Genomic DNA, 13,779 nt, shown 5'->3' on the forward strand with positions numbered 1-13,779 from the left:
AAATCCAAACCCCTTTTAATGATCATTACAAAGACAATGCTATATGAAAAAAAAACATTACACATAGCTGTTTGTTATTCAGGAAGTGAGCTATAGTAGTAATGGGTATGTCACTGAAAATAACAGCTCAGACAATGTTCAAGACATAAACGCACCACATAGATTTTAGCTGTCTGGAAAACAGACAGGATGAGTGTAATCTGTCCATGTCCACTCTTTCATCATTTACAATTTAGGCCACGAATTTGTCACCTTATAAAAAAAAATAAAGCATAAGATCCTCCGACTTTACTGACTCAGACATCAGACATCTGTTCCCATCTCCTTATATGACTACACCCATAAGCCCTAAAGCTTTCTGTAATCATATTTTTTTATGTTAACCATGGATCAGATGACTGTGGGTAATATGAAAGCGATGCCCACGGGGGGTTTTCAACCATATGGAAACTTTACTCTTATTAAATGCTAATACAAGGCTGAAAAGTGTGTTTTTACAGGTTCAAAGTTTCAGATGTATTCTTCTGCAGCTATGTGACCACGCCCACCTGTGATGTCACAGTGTGCATTGCTGACGCACCTTGGAGTGGAGCCCCCCCTATTGCCACTGCTGCGAGGTGAGTTAGGTTCACAGCTGGTTATGCTGTTACTAATATTACTATTACACTCACAGAATTGAGTTTTCGCTTCTCATAGCTCCACAATGAATGAGAAAACCTTTGAAATCGGCTTTAAAACCAAATGTTATGAGCTGCAACTCTCAGTTTGTCTGCATTTCTTCTTCACCAAACAGGAAACGGGTGATAAAGGGGGTCCAGAGTCTCTGTCGCTGAGGAAAAACACCTGAATTACAGAAACTTCACGTCTGACAGAGCAATCAGGTGCAGTGTTCCTCTGTTTCACACCCTTCAGACACACTCGCCACATGTTTTTTGCACATCATGAAGCGCCACGTTATAAAAACCTTTTGAAAAATGTTCAGAAAACGATATTTATCTGCTTTAAATAGCATGTTTTAGAGCGGATTATATGGACGTCCTTCCTTTGGTTTTGTTTCTTACTCGGCTGTGTTTTCCTATTAGAGTAAAGTGTAACAGTGAATTACCACCATGGGCCTTAAACACCTCCCATACATCCTGCATAAGATATTTTATAAGCTCTAATAAAGTTGCTGGAAATATACTTCATTTGCATTTTATTAGGGAAGTTGGAAAAGTGCTTTTAAAAATGTTTGACAAATGGATGGAAATGTAGCTGCACACTCTTGCACGCTTGCCAGCTCTCTCCCTGACTCTTCATCACACACACACACAACACACACACGCTTCGTCCTGATGGAGCGGCTGCAGTAGTGATGACCTTGCTATCGTTTACAGCAGCTGCCAGTCCTTTGTGTACCATGGATCAGCTCAGTCACCCTCCCCACCACCAGCACCACCACTACATGTACTCATACACACACATGCATGCAAAAACTGCAAATGGCATCCCAGTTTTAGCCTGCCTCTTCAGCCACGGCCTAATTACCATGGTACTGAAGCTGTCATAAAAAGCCTATTGTGGCCGCGTGGAAGCTCGTCTCTTCACAAACCTCCGAGAGATTGACATTTACTAAGTCGGAAACTTGCGCCGGGATTTTCTATCACAGTCACAGAGCAGAAAAAGACGGATATAGTGTGTGGATAGGAGGCTGCGGACTGCCGCGCATTCAGCTCCTCCATATCTGGGTTGCAGAATAGAAGTGAATGATTTATGGATGCGAGGACTTTCCCACAGCGGCCGAGGATTTGAAGTGGAAGTGAAATGACAACAGGCTCAGACAGATTGTTGTATTTACTCAGCAGGAATTCAGAATGTAAACTGAAACTGTCCTTTTCAAAGTAATGGCTTCTTCGCCGCTGTCATTTATTTTTTTTCAGAGCGTGGATATTAAAAACCTTTGGGGACAAAGGCAATAGAGCGTTGGCAGCTTATTTATTATTATCACCACCGGTCAAGATGAATGTGTGAAGTAAAACCTGTATCAAACATTAATCATCAGGAGAAACATCTATTTTAACCTGGTGGAGTTACACAAGACTCAACCCTTAACCATCTTCTGTTTATTTATAATAATAAACACATGAAGTTTGGTTGAAAAATCATCTATAAGTTTATTTCCATTAATTTGAACTGAACTGTGATAACTGAATTTGTTTTATTATTGTTCTTGTTTTATTAAAAAGCACTCATGTTAGTTTACTTCCTGTCTGGATCTTGTGTTTCCTTCATGCCCCGCCCCCAAATTTTGCACCTGTGTTCAATCAAGAGGGTCAATTGGACTAGCCTCAGTAGGTGGATGATTCAGTCATCTACACTAACTTACTTGAACTATTTGCATAATATTACTATAATGGTACTTTAATGGAAAAGTGCATGATTAAAATTATTTGTATTTAACTATGCAGTATCATAACTGCATTTCTGACGTTCATCACAAACCAAACCGTTTGAAAATCAGACGAAACTGAGTAAATTCTGTGGGAGCAAGTTGACGGAGGCAAGATGGCGGCCGTGTGGCGACGCCGTGTCATTGGGCAGCAGTGTTGGGTGAGTCATCTAGTCTTCTATGTGTTCAAGTCTCATTGTCAGTGTGCTGTCCTGTGGAGTCAGTGATACCTCAGCTCTAACCCTAAACTGTCCTGGCTGGCTACTGGTGGTGCATTTAATGTCAAGTAGAAAAAAATGGAAAACTGAGCATCACCAGCAATAGAAATAAATGTCCAAATAAACTGATTGTCAGACACACAGTTTGACCAGTGAACTCACCACCATTTTTTTTTTAAGTTTGACTCGCTCCAATTGAAACCACACTGACCCAGGAGCCGGACATGAGACGCTGCTAGCCCCCGTAGCCCCCGTGGCAATTATTAATAATGAGTGTGACATGTGAGCTGCTGGCTTCGACAAACAGGTTTGTGACCCCCCGAAAACAATTAGAGGCTATTGTCATGACCTTTAGATGGTAACCACCCTGGAACCTGGGATTGAAAATAATGAGTCTGGCTGCAGTCATTACCTGTAGGGGAGGAGTGTGTGACTCTGTGTGTGTGTATGTGTGTCGCTGTCAGTGAGCAATTGGATCACAAATAAACTCAATATTGTCTACATTTTAGGAAAAGTTTGTGTGTGTTACTGTTAGAAAGTTGGAAGAGTGGACAGGAGGGCTAACATCAGCTGAACCCCGGCGCTCTGTTCAGCCAAAAATGTGAGGACAGTGTAAAAGATCAACACCACACACACACACACACACACACACACACACACACTTTCTCCCTCGGTCTCTCTCCTACTTGTGTGTTTACTGTGTGTTTGCCATCCACAGAGCAGGGCTAGTAGCGCTTTGTTGTGCCTCTCTGGTCCCCTTCCTCATTTGCCTTCGACAACACTGATAATCCCCCAACAAGATCCCCCCATTCAAACCCCCACCTCCTCTCTCACACACACACACACACACACACACACACACAGACACACACAGAGACACATCGACACACACATACGCAGGCTAACAAACATTTCCAGATGCTCAGAAGCACATTCACATACACAAAACCCTGAGCACACAAATACAACCCATGCACAGATACGTACACAGAGACCCACATATACGAGGTGCCAACCATTGCCATGGCAACTCCAATCAGCAAAGGCTCCCTTTCCCCTATTACAGCGGGGATATGACAGTTTCTCTCTCCTTCTTCCTGCCCTCCTTGCATTATTATTGTTTCTTCTCCTCCGTCCTCCCTCGCTCTCCTCGTTTCCCATCATCCACCTCCTTCTTCTGTTTCTCCAGGTCTCCTCCTCTCATTCACACCCACTGATACAAATCATCAGCATAACTCAAAACAAAAAAACAATATATATTCAATTCTTTTTTTTCTTTTTCTTTTTTTGTGTGAGAAAGGGCTTGGATCAGCAGAATGGTGAGTTCACTTCAAGCCCAGGAGGAAGTGGGAGATACTTTATTCCTGTCCTTGCTGATCCCAGTTAAATCCCAGTGTCCCAATCTCACTTTTGCTCTGGATTTAATTTATTCCCATGTTTAATTATGAGCTTTTTAGCTGAAATGATTAGGTTATGCATCCATATATTATGCACGGCTTGTCCTCTGCGGTGTCATTGGAGTCCCATCTTTGCACATTTTGTGGTGGAGAGTTTGCCAAAATAAAAAATCACATTTAATTCAATAAAGATGCCATGAGAGTTGTGTCTCTGAATGTAGCCTGTGTTAAAAAAAATGTTTTCCTTCTTTTTTTTGCAGGATGCCACACTTGCAGAGGTAGAGACATCTCTCAGTCCACTGGCTCATGACGTCCCACCGCCTCCAGACAACGGAGGGAAGACAGGTAGGTCAGTCCAGCACGGGGCGTCCCCTCTCTGGACCATGAAGCTCTCAGCTGGACACCGCAGCCTCTCGGTGTACAGCAATAGCTCATGTCCGAAATCTCCCAGCCTGACCTGCTGTATATATACATGGCTGTATTTTGGGATGCTCTCGTCTTTGTTGATTCTGTCTGATGGATCGCGCCCGTGATTGACAGCTGACTGGCTTTTTATTGACAGCTCTCTGCTCGCTCGGCGAGTGACTTGGGGCGATTTCGACGTAGTTTGACAAAATACAGGAGACGGATCCGCACCAGGGAGATGATAGTTAATGGGGAGACAAGTGGAGCTGTTTACCATCTATCAGTCAAAGTGATTGTCACATGATTGTTTTTCACATATTAGAGCAGATATAGATTATTATCACCTCCAATCAGAGCCTGGATTAGGAGCTGCTGCATGTTTTACTAACAAGTTGGAGACGCAGCAGGTTGCTCTTCATTGCAGCTACTTGACTCACCTCTCCTCACCCCCGTCAGTCCCACCCCCTCCCCCTCCTGACTGGCTGTTGAAAGGACCATTTAGGGTCCATTCACATCAAAGACCCCCTCGGTGACTTAATGGTGCCATTGTTGTTTCCTTCTTCAAAAGAAACAGAGGTGAGAGGCGGAGAAAGAGAAAGAGAGAAAGGGAAAGGGAAAGGAAGATAATGTCCTCTTTTTTTAACACAACCCCCCCTCATGCTATCATCACTGTCCCCTTCACACACATTTTTCTTACAGCAGTTCAAACATTTAGCTAATTAGGTGATAGTTTCTCTGTTTCAGCATCAAATCAACTTTTTAAAAGAACTTTCTTCACTCAAGCGACATTATCTCCTTTTAAAGATGGCCGTTGGGTTAGCAGCTACTGAACCATATCTGACTCTCAACTCTGCTTGTCACTATAAAACCACACACTTACAGATGGTACAAACACACACACACACACAGACAGAGCAGCCAGTGAAACCCTGCCAAAGCAACAGAGACGCTTCCAACTCTGCCACAGAATTAATCTCAAGAGTATTCAAAGTGAACACTGACACATATCAGGCTCCTCTCGCAGGAGTTTAAGTGTATATTTAACAGCTTTTCGCTAATGAGGATGTTAATGGACAACTGTCTGTCTGTGAAGTCGGAGCATCACAGCAAGTGTTGAGGAGAAAAAAAATGGATGATTCACAGCTCTTTTTCAAGAAGAATTATCAAAATGAAACACCCACTTTGCACATTTCTAATCAGCCGAGTGCACGGTGACCGGAGCAGAAGATTTAGCCTGATGACAGCGAGAAGTGTAGTATATCGACAAATGAACTTTAGTCAGGAAGTTTCATTCAGAAAAACATGCACACGCATGCTGAATGGAGCAGCAGTAAACAGCAGTGATTGTAATGTAAAGCATTCAGCCTTGACTAACAGAAAATCAAACTCAACATTTTATTATTCTGGTAACATCCCAGCTGAGCTCTCATCTGCTTTCAATAAGTTTGCACTAAAGATCAGCAAAGTGGATATTAGGTCAGCCAATCAGTGCGAGCTGCCTGAGGAGGCTCAATAATTTACTAATTAATTGATAATTCATTAGGAAATAAATACTATTATTTCGTGAGACTTTTGACTTGGGGGTAGATTCCCATTATGTCAGTTTGGCACCACAGGGGGCTTATTTTAGTGTCTGCCTCAACAGATTTAGCTCAGCTCAAAGCTCATTAAGCTTAAGATTAATATGTCTATTATATGCAAAAGCAGAAATTAAAAAAAAAAGAAGAAAAAATGCTACATTTAACTCAGAACACATTCTGATTTTTAACGATCTATATCGCATAGTTGGATTTCTCTTCATTATTAATTCATTTTTGACATTAACTGTCAGTAAAATGCCACAAGCAGCTGCTAAAATGCTCAAAACATATATATTAATATGTTTTCCTGCCCACATCAACAGGTCTTTTCTCTGTCTATTCTTTGCTGGTATTAGGTGTGAGTATGTTTCATCTTCGTTGGATTGGATTTATTCTTGTTCACCTGTGAAATTGTTTAAGAGCATCAGTTTTTTATGATGCTGTTTGCAGCTGTTAATTGGCTCAAGGCCCCCGGCTGAGTCATACAAAGAGCTAATGAAAGCAACAAAATGATTCTTTATTTATGGCTAACACGCTCAGAGCTATTGTATTAAAATGATCCGCTGCATAACTAAATCTAACCTTTAGCCCACCAGCTGAAGTAAATATGACACCAAGCAGAGAAGTCAGCTTAAATATGTCATCGTGTGACATCCATGTTCACGTCGGCTCTACATAAACCAACACAAAATCAATATTTTTGGCTAAACTTGCTTGTTTTGTGCCCAGCAACACTCCAAATACACAAATATTTCATGTTCCTCAGACAATCTCGTGGCTGTCACAGCGGAAAAGCTTTTTAAACAATTAGCCCGAGATAGTAAAAATGCAGGATCGATTTACAAAAACATATCTGAACAATTAAAGGAATGAACAACACATATGCTAAAGGAGAAGAAGACGATGACGAATGACTAGTTAACCGTGTTTACACAACATGTGGTCAAGAGGGAGCCTCCATTACCCAGTGGACAACAATGATTAGCGATAATATTGATAAATTGATCAGATATATCCTGGTTACATGTAATAATGGGGACATCTCACAAATTGCTATTAGCCTGATTTTGGATGGGATTTATGCCCTGTTTTAAGAGAATGACAAGTTAAAAAAAATGAGCTCCTAATTATGTTTTATAATTAAAGGCTGTGGAGACACTTATTAAGGCAGACAAGGATTCAGCTAATCTGGTTACATAAGAACCACATAGAAAGCTTTTCCTTACCGCAGCCCCACTTAACAAATACAAGTTGGACGCTTTCTGTCAATTAAAGCAAATGAAATGAGAATAACACGATCAAATCAGGATTTGGAAAGAGTTTAAATATATATTCATAAGCACCCGCACTTCTGATTGGAGGATTTCTTGTGTGTGTGTCATTCTGTGCAATTTAGTAATTTGTCTATAGTTAGGTGACGGTTCCTTTACAGTTTGCAACACATTTCTCATTCTCTCCATTGACTATTATAACCTATAATGCATTTTTTATGCTGCTTAATAAAGTTTGATTTTTCTTTATTCTGACCTAAGACTCTGACAATGAAATGTCCAAGTGTTGGACAACATGTTTTTGAGTTTCTACTCATGTAGCACTCTTGTTTTTCTTTGTCAAGGTCCAGATGTTCAGCTGGGATGTCGGTGCTCCTGCTTCTCCAACCTGCCTCGAGCCTGAGAGAGACAGAGGTAAGTGAATGAAGTAAAGTTTGTTCGATACTAATCCTGATCCTGGACTCAGATCTTTGCTCTGAGGTTGTTGTAGCGGAGCTGATCCAGCAGAACCAGCTCTGACAGGCTCACCCAGTTCACACACAGGTGTCAAAGGTCACCCCCCTGTGCCGGCATGTGTGAACATTCATTTACATACAGTGTCCTGAGAGCATGTGAATAACGCTGAGTTATGTTGAATATTTTAGAGGGCGCACATCCTGCGTTTGTTATTGGAGGGTGTGAGACGACCTCGTCCTCATCCCCTGATAAACTTGTTTGTTGTGTTTGCCCTGTCAGCCGTATATCATCATCCATCCCGTCTTCGGTCGAGCTCGGTTTCACCTGAGGTCAGGGCATTCTTGATAAGGCCTCGCTATCTCCTCCTTATCGCTATCTGAATTACAACTGCAGCCCGGGACACCTTAAGAAGCCATGGGGGAGTGCATACCAAACATACCCGAGTCGCCCTGCCCTCTCTCCGCCATCGCCGTCGCAGCGAGAGCCCAGACTCAGCCAGCCTTGATAAACACTGACAGTTGAGGCGGGGTATTTCCATGACTGACGGTTATTGACTCGGCGATATGGTGATTTGTTTCTGTGCTCCGGCACAATTGATTAACCATAAGGAAACTCAGGAGACGTTATTGGATTACTATTCAGAAAGATTGAGTGTCAGTCTCCATCGGATTCCGTATCTCATCCATCTCTCTTTCTCTCTCCGTCTTTCTCTCTTCAGCATATATTAGTCATTTTCAATAATAGCAGGCTGATATGGAGGTGCCTCCTGTCCTGCATTTGATATTCTATATCCATTGCTAAATAATGATGGATCCTTGGGCTTGTCCTGTTCACCTGTCGGCCTTTTCCTTCTTCCTCAGTCTTTGTGTGTGTGTGTGTGTGTGTGTGTCATTGGCTCGTCGTCGCTGCCTCCTTTCATGTCTGTCTGCTGGCTGCTTCCACTCTCTCATCTTTTGTGCGGTGAAATTAAGGAGCCAATGCGCCGATTATACACATGAGGATTTACTTACTCTCGAGGAGCAGCACTCAGCTTGTGAAAACAGTTGTAAAGTGTCTTCTCTGCCTTTGAAGGGAGATTTCTGAGGTCTGACAAAATACCCCCCCACCCACCCACCCCAGTGATGTCATAAGGGTTATCTCAGCTTGGGCTTAAAGACTTTAGATTATTTTCTTCTTCTTAAAGCCTCTGTTTTAAACGCACTCTTTCAACCCATGAAGAAACAGACACAATGAGAGACTGGTGATTCGTCATACACTATAACTCACTCACTTGAATCATTTTTTACTAATAATGTCACCATCATCCTGTTTTTGATGTAATAACCTCAATACATTTACATAAATGATGTATTTCATAGTCACATTCAGTGTTTTTAACTGTCATCAGTGCCTCCTTCATCATTTCTAACAGTCAGTGAAGCATAGTTTTTAAATCCTCAGATTTTTGATTAATATGCATCATTCTCTTCATTCTCTGTAATATGCAATTACAGATGGAAAACTCCACCACAAATAGGTTACATCATCTGCTGCTCACTTCCCAGAGAAACCAGCTCTTTATATTCGTTTCTCTCATTTTTTGCCAACATATCAACCATTGAGAAGATAATTAAAGGGTTCAATTCTAGTGAAGATCCTAAAATTTCCAAAATAAGATAATATTTGAAGACCAGTTTGGATTGTGCTTGTAAAATAAATCCTGTGTGGCGTCATTTAAAACATCTTTGACTATTTCAGTGAAGATGGAACAAGCGGACACACAGTATAAACCTAATGCAGATACTGCAGGGCAGGAAACTGGTGGAAACTATATGTTAAACGGGTTAAATGCCAGCTTTCTCATGTAGGCGTGTAAATGCCAGTGCGTCTCCCTCTGGTCCTGCCTCCCACTCATCTCGTCTCATCTCAAGGAGACAAAGATACGGTCCATATTGCCTCCACTGGTCCATATCAAGGTCAATCAGTGGCACAATGAGGCACATGTCATTTAAAAGTGTGTGTATGTGTGTGTGTGGGTGTGTGAGGTGACATGGGGCACTCACTTACATGACTGACACAGATGTTACCTTTGTGGTCAGAAGGCTGTAAGTCAATTAGGTTTTGCTAATGGGGCCGAGCGCTTAGCAAGCACACACACACACACACATTGAGCCTAACACACGATATTGATAAGATTAGGATGGTAATGTGAATGCAGCAGGGTTAAACCACATTAAGGGAGCCGCCTTTCCCATAGATATTTGCTTTTCTAACCCGTCAGCCATCTTCTCCTAAGTGCCCCCCTGGCTGCTGCTCTCTCTGCTTCTTCCTATTTGTTGTTAATGAGACTTTTCTTCTTTTTCTCCGTCTTTCTTCATGCTATTTTCCCGCGCAGCAGATGCACACTAAATCTCCTCAGTTGCTCTTCACATCTCCGACTTCCTCTTCCCATCTGCCGCCCGTCTCTCTCTTCCTTCCTCTTGTCTTCATCTTTTTGTCTTCAGCGGAGGAGCTCCGACTTTTAATTATGAAAAACGCTATATATTGAAAATCCAGAAGTTTATAAAAGTAGTACAACTTTATTTTAACATCTGTTGTTGACAAACTGCGCACTAAATGATGTAATCTTACCTTGCCTGTGGAGTTAGAGTTACAGCAGCATACAGGATGTTTAAGTGCCTGACTTTATATGATAAAGACGCATGTTGTGGTCGAAGGAAATAAAACTGTAGCTCCTAGCTGTGTATCACTTTCATCAAGAAAAAAAAAACCTTCTTTCTCATTAGCATGCACTTGTCCTCCAGTGTGTTCTCTCGCCGGTTTGTCAAGCGCTGATCTTTCCTTCAGAGGCCGAGCGATAAAGGCCCTGCCGAGTAAACAAGGCGTGGAGAATGGCCTCTTGTCTTTTCATTATGGCCTCCTAATTCAGCGCTCATTCCTGCCGTGATGGAGCGGGGGTTGAAACCTTGTGAGGGACGCGTGTGTGTGTGTGTGTGTTAGGCAGGGAGGGGGGCGCTTTTATACACATTCTCCCTCACATTTGAGATAAACAAATTCACAAACTGGAGTGGATTTCAGAATACACCCCCCAAACATAAGCTGTGAAGTTTTCATGCATCTGTATTTCTATTGTAAAAACCGCTCCATGTGTCAGGTATTGTCATGCAGCCTGGAAAATATGTGTAGTAACCCCCCTCCCTCTCTCTTCTCCTTCTCTCTCTGGGCTCCAGACTAAAAGGAAGGGTGGGTTGGGGGAGGTGGGGGGGGTTTTGGAGGGAACAGGGTGGCGAAGGTCACTTTGATGTGACTATAAAGACACACAGCAGGCCAGTGGAAGGAGATGAAAGAGACGGAGCAGAAGTAAAATAGATCCTGGTGGAAAAAAAAGCAAAAGGAAGATGCATTTTCCCTTCTCCTCTGCAGCAGCACACAGAGGATAATGATGCTGTATCATGAACAAGAGGTGGCCGGGGAATAGAGCCGGCATCTCGCAATTAAAGTGGGCAAACAACATTTTTGAACGAAGCTGACAACAGCTACAGTGAGGGGGAGGAGGAGGAGGAGGAGGAGGGAGGAAGACTCGCAGCGGCGCGGCCATCTTGCATGTGAAACGAGCACAAGCTCATATCCAAATCAAAAACAGCAACTTATTAAGCAGGTTAATAAATTACCATTCATCAAAATGGGGGCATTTGGCAAAAGCTGATCATCCACTGTGACCTGTTTACTGAATGTTGAATAAATTCTCCCAGATTTTGAACACGCTGCACTCTGAGATGCTTTATAAGCCACGGTTAAGCCAATTAGATCTGTCTGGATGGCTCTTATATGTGCAAGCCGATCTAATATTTTAATCATCTAAATGTATGCTTAATATAACATCAAGTTTGTTTATGTTTCTAATGTGTATGTAAAGATTGCCTGGAGCCTGCGCCCCTCAGCGCCTCGGCTTGATGCAGTTGCCTGCCCCCATTAGGCTCAGCTGTGAACTGCATATGAATCACCCTGCACTGAAATAAGCATTTGAGTAGTCAGTGGGTATAACTCCAGACTATACACAGTCAGTGCTTCGTCATCGCCCCTGCCTCCGTGGCTGCAAAACGTCAGATTAAAGTCACGTTAGAGCTGACGGACACAAAATACCTGCCGAGCGAGATCATGAAATCTGTTTCCTTGAATCAGAACTCTTCATTTCTGCACAGCTCCACTTTGAGGTTTCCTCTCTGTCTGGCTTTCTTTTTTTTTTTCTTTTTTTTTATACGTTGCTGCAGCTGAGTGTTTTGATGACTGGAGGTAGCACATACAGATACACAGAGGGGAGGAGGAGAAGGAGGAGAGTTAAGGCAGCAGACAGACACCAGATGTTTCCATACAATCCAAGCAGCTATAGCCAGCACAGCACAGCAGAGCCAGGATTAGTTCATGCAGTACAGTAAGAATCTAAGTGTGTGTGTATGTGTGTGTGTGTGTGTGTGTGTAATTATTACCCTGGCTAGGACATGCCCATAGCGCTGGGTGGCCCAACAGGAATCCAACGGTGGCAGTCAGTAGCGGAAGACGTGTGATTTGTCTGTGCCTCCTGGTGAAGAAGAGGCAGCAAAGAAAAGGATGTGGAAAATTTTTCAAAAAATCACAGGGCTACGTGTGTGTGTGTCTGTGTGTGTGTGTGTGTGTGTGCATGCAGATGTGCTGATAAGATAAAGATCAGATGAAACTTTAATGATCCCAGGGGGAAATTGGGTCACTGCAGCAGCAAAGAACACTGTGTGAGGATAAAAATACAACAAACACAACACTTTTTTGCAGCAGTGGAGCTTCTTTGGGCCTCCGTGTGCATCGGTACATGTGTTAGTTTATGCATATCACCTTGTTGTGCCTTTAATATCCCTAGAAGTGGTTGGAAAGCTCTGACATGGCAGGATTAGGTGCGAATGAATACCAAAAATCCCCTTCTCTCTTGATGTTCTTACAATGGCCTCAGCTAACACACACACACACAAGCACACACACAAGCACTCAAGATGCTGATAGGGTCAAGTCGAGGGTATCTCCAGCTTATCTCCCCCCACTGTTAGATCTAAAGCTGTCTGTCAGTGGCGGAGAGAAGAAAGCTGAAGGTGTGGACCGGGATCACTCAGCCTCTCTAACCGTTCGCACAATTTCCTCCTCGAACCTGCGGCCGGCCGACTGGGCGAGAAGCACTGATGAGAGAAAGAAGGGAGGGAGGGAGGGAGGGGGAGGAGAGGTAGAGAGGTGTGTGTTTGTGTATGACAGACGGGGGAGAGAAAGAGAAAGAGAAAAGAGATGGAGAGTTATCAGTCATGCTGTCAGTCTCTGGGGCCGGTTGTGATAAGAGAGGCGGTGTGGCAGTCGTCGGTATCTATCTCCCTCTCAGTCTCTCTCCCACACACACACACACACACATACATTCACATAACGGGGGAGAAAGACCCTGTTGTGTTCCCCTCTGCCACCCTTGAGTGAACACAGCGCAGGTGTGCTGAGGTGAGGAGTCGGGACTGTGTGGCAGCCATTTGTCGACTGTATTTCGGGGGCAGGGAGACGACAGAAGGAATACAGATGGTGAGACCTGAGGAGAAATACCGTACAGGGAGAAAAAAAAGGGGGTTCACATATTTGCAGCTGCGGGATAAGTGTTCGATTTCAACCGCTGTGATACTTAAACAGCCTCTGACACCGAGACACGCCGAGTCCCGTGGCTTTTTTAGGCCGGGGCTCATATTGTGGCACATGCTTGCGAGGATATGAGTTTCATTTTCCTCATTTGCAGCATATCTCGCTCACTAAACGTCTCTTTTGCTCCTCTCCCCCTGCAGCTTATCTTAAACAAGCAGCATGAAAACAGGTGGGCAACATGGCCGAGGGTGCGTTACCTACAGAAACGCCCATTTTATCCACAGAAAACATCATCTCAGACCTGTAACACAGCCAAGATGTAATAAATATATATATATATGTGAAGGCTGCAGACAAATAGACAGTCCGCCCACACCACAGCACATCTCTGTCTCTCTCAGGTTCTCT

This window comes from Trachurus japonicus, chromosome 2 (assembly GCF_045865225.1).
Source record: "Trachurus japonicus isolate A0001 chromosome 2, Traja_1.0".
NCBI classification, from domain to species: domain Eukaryota; kingdom Metazoa; phylum Chordata; class Actinopteri; order Carangiformes; family Carangidae; genus Trachurus; species Trachurus japonicus.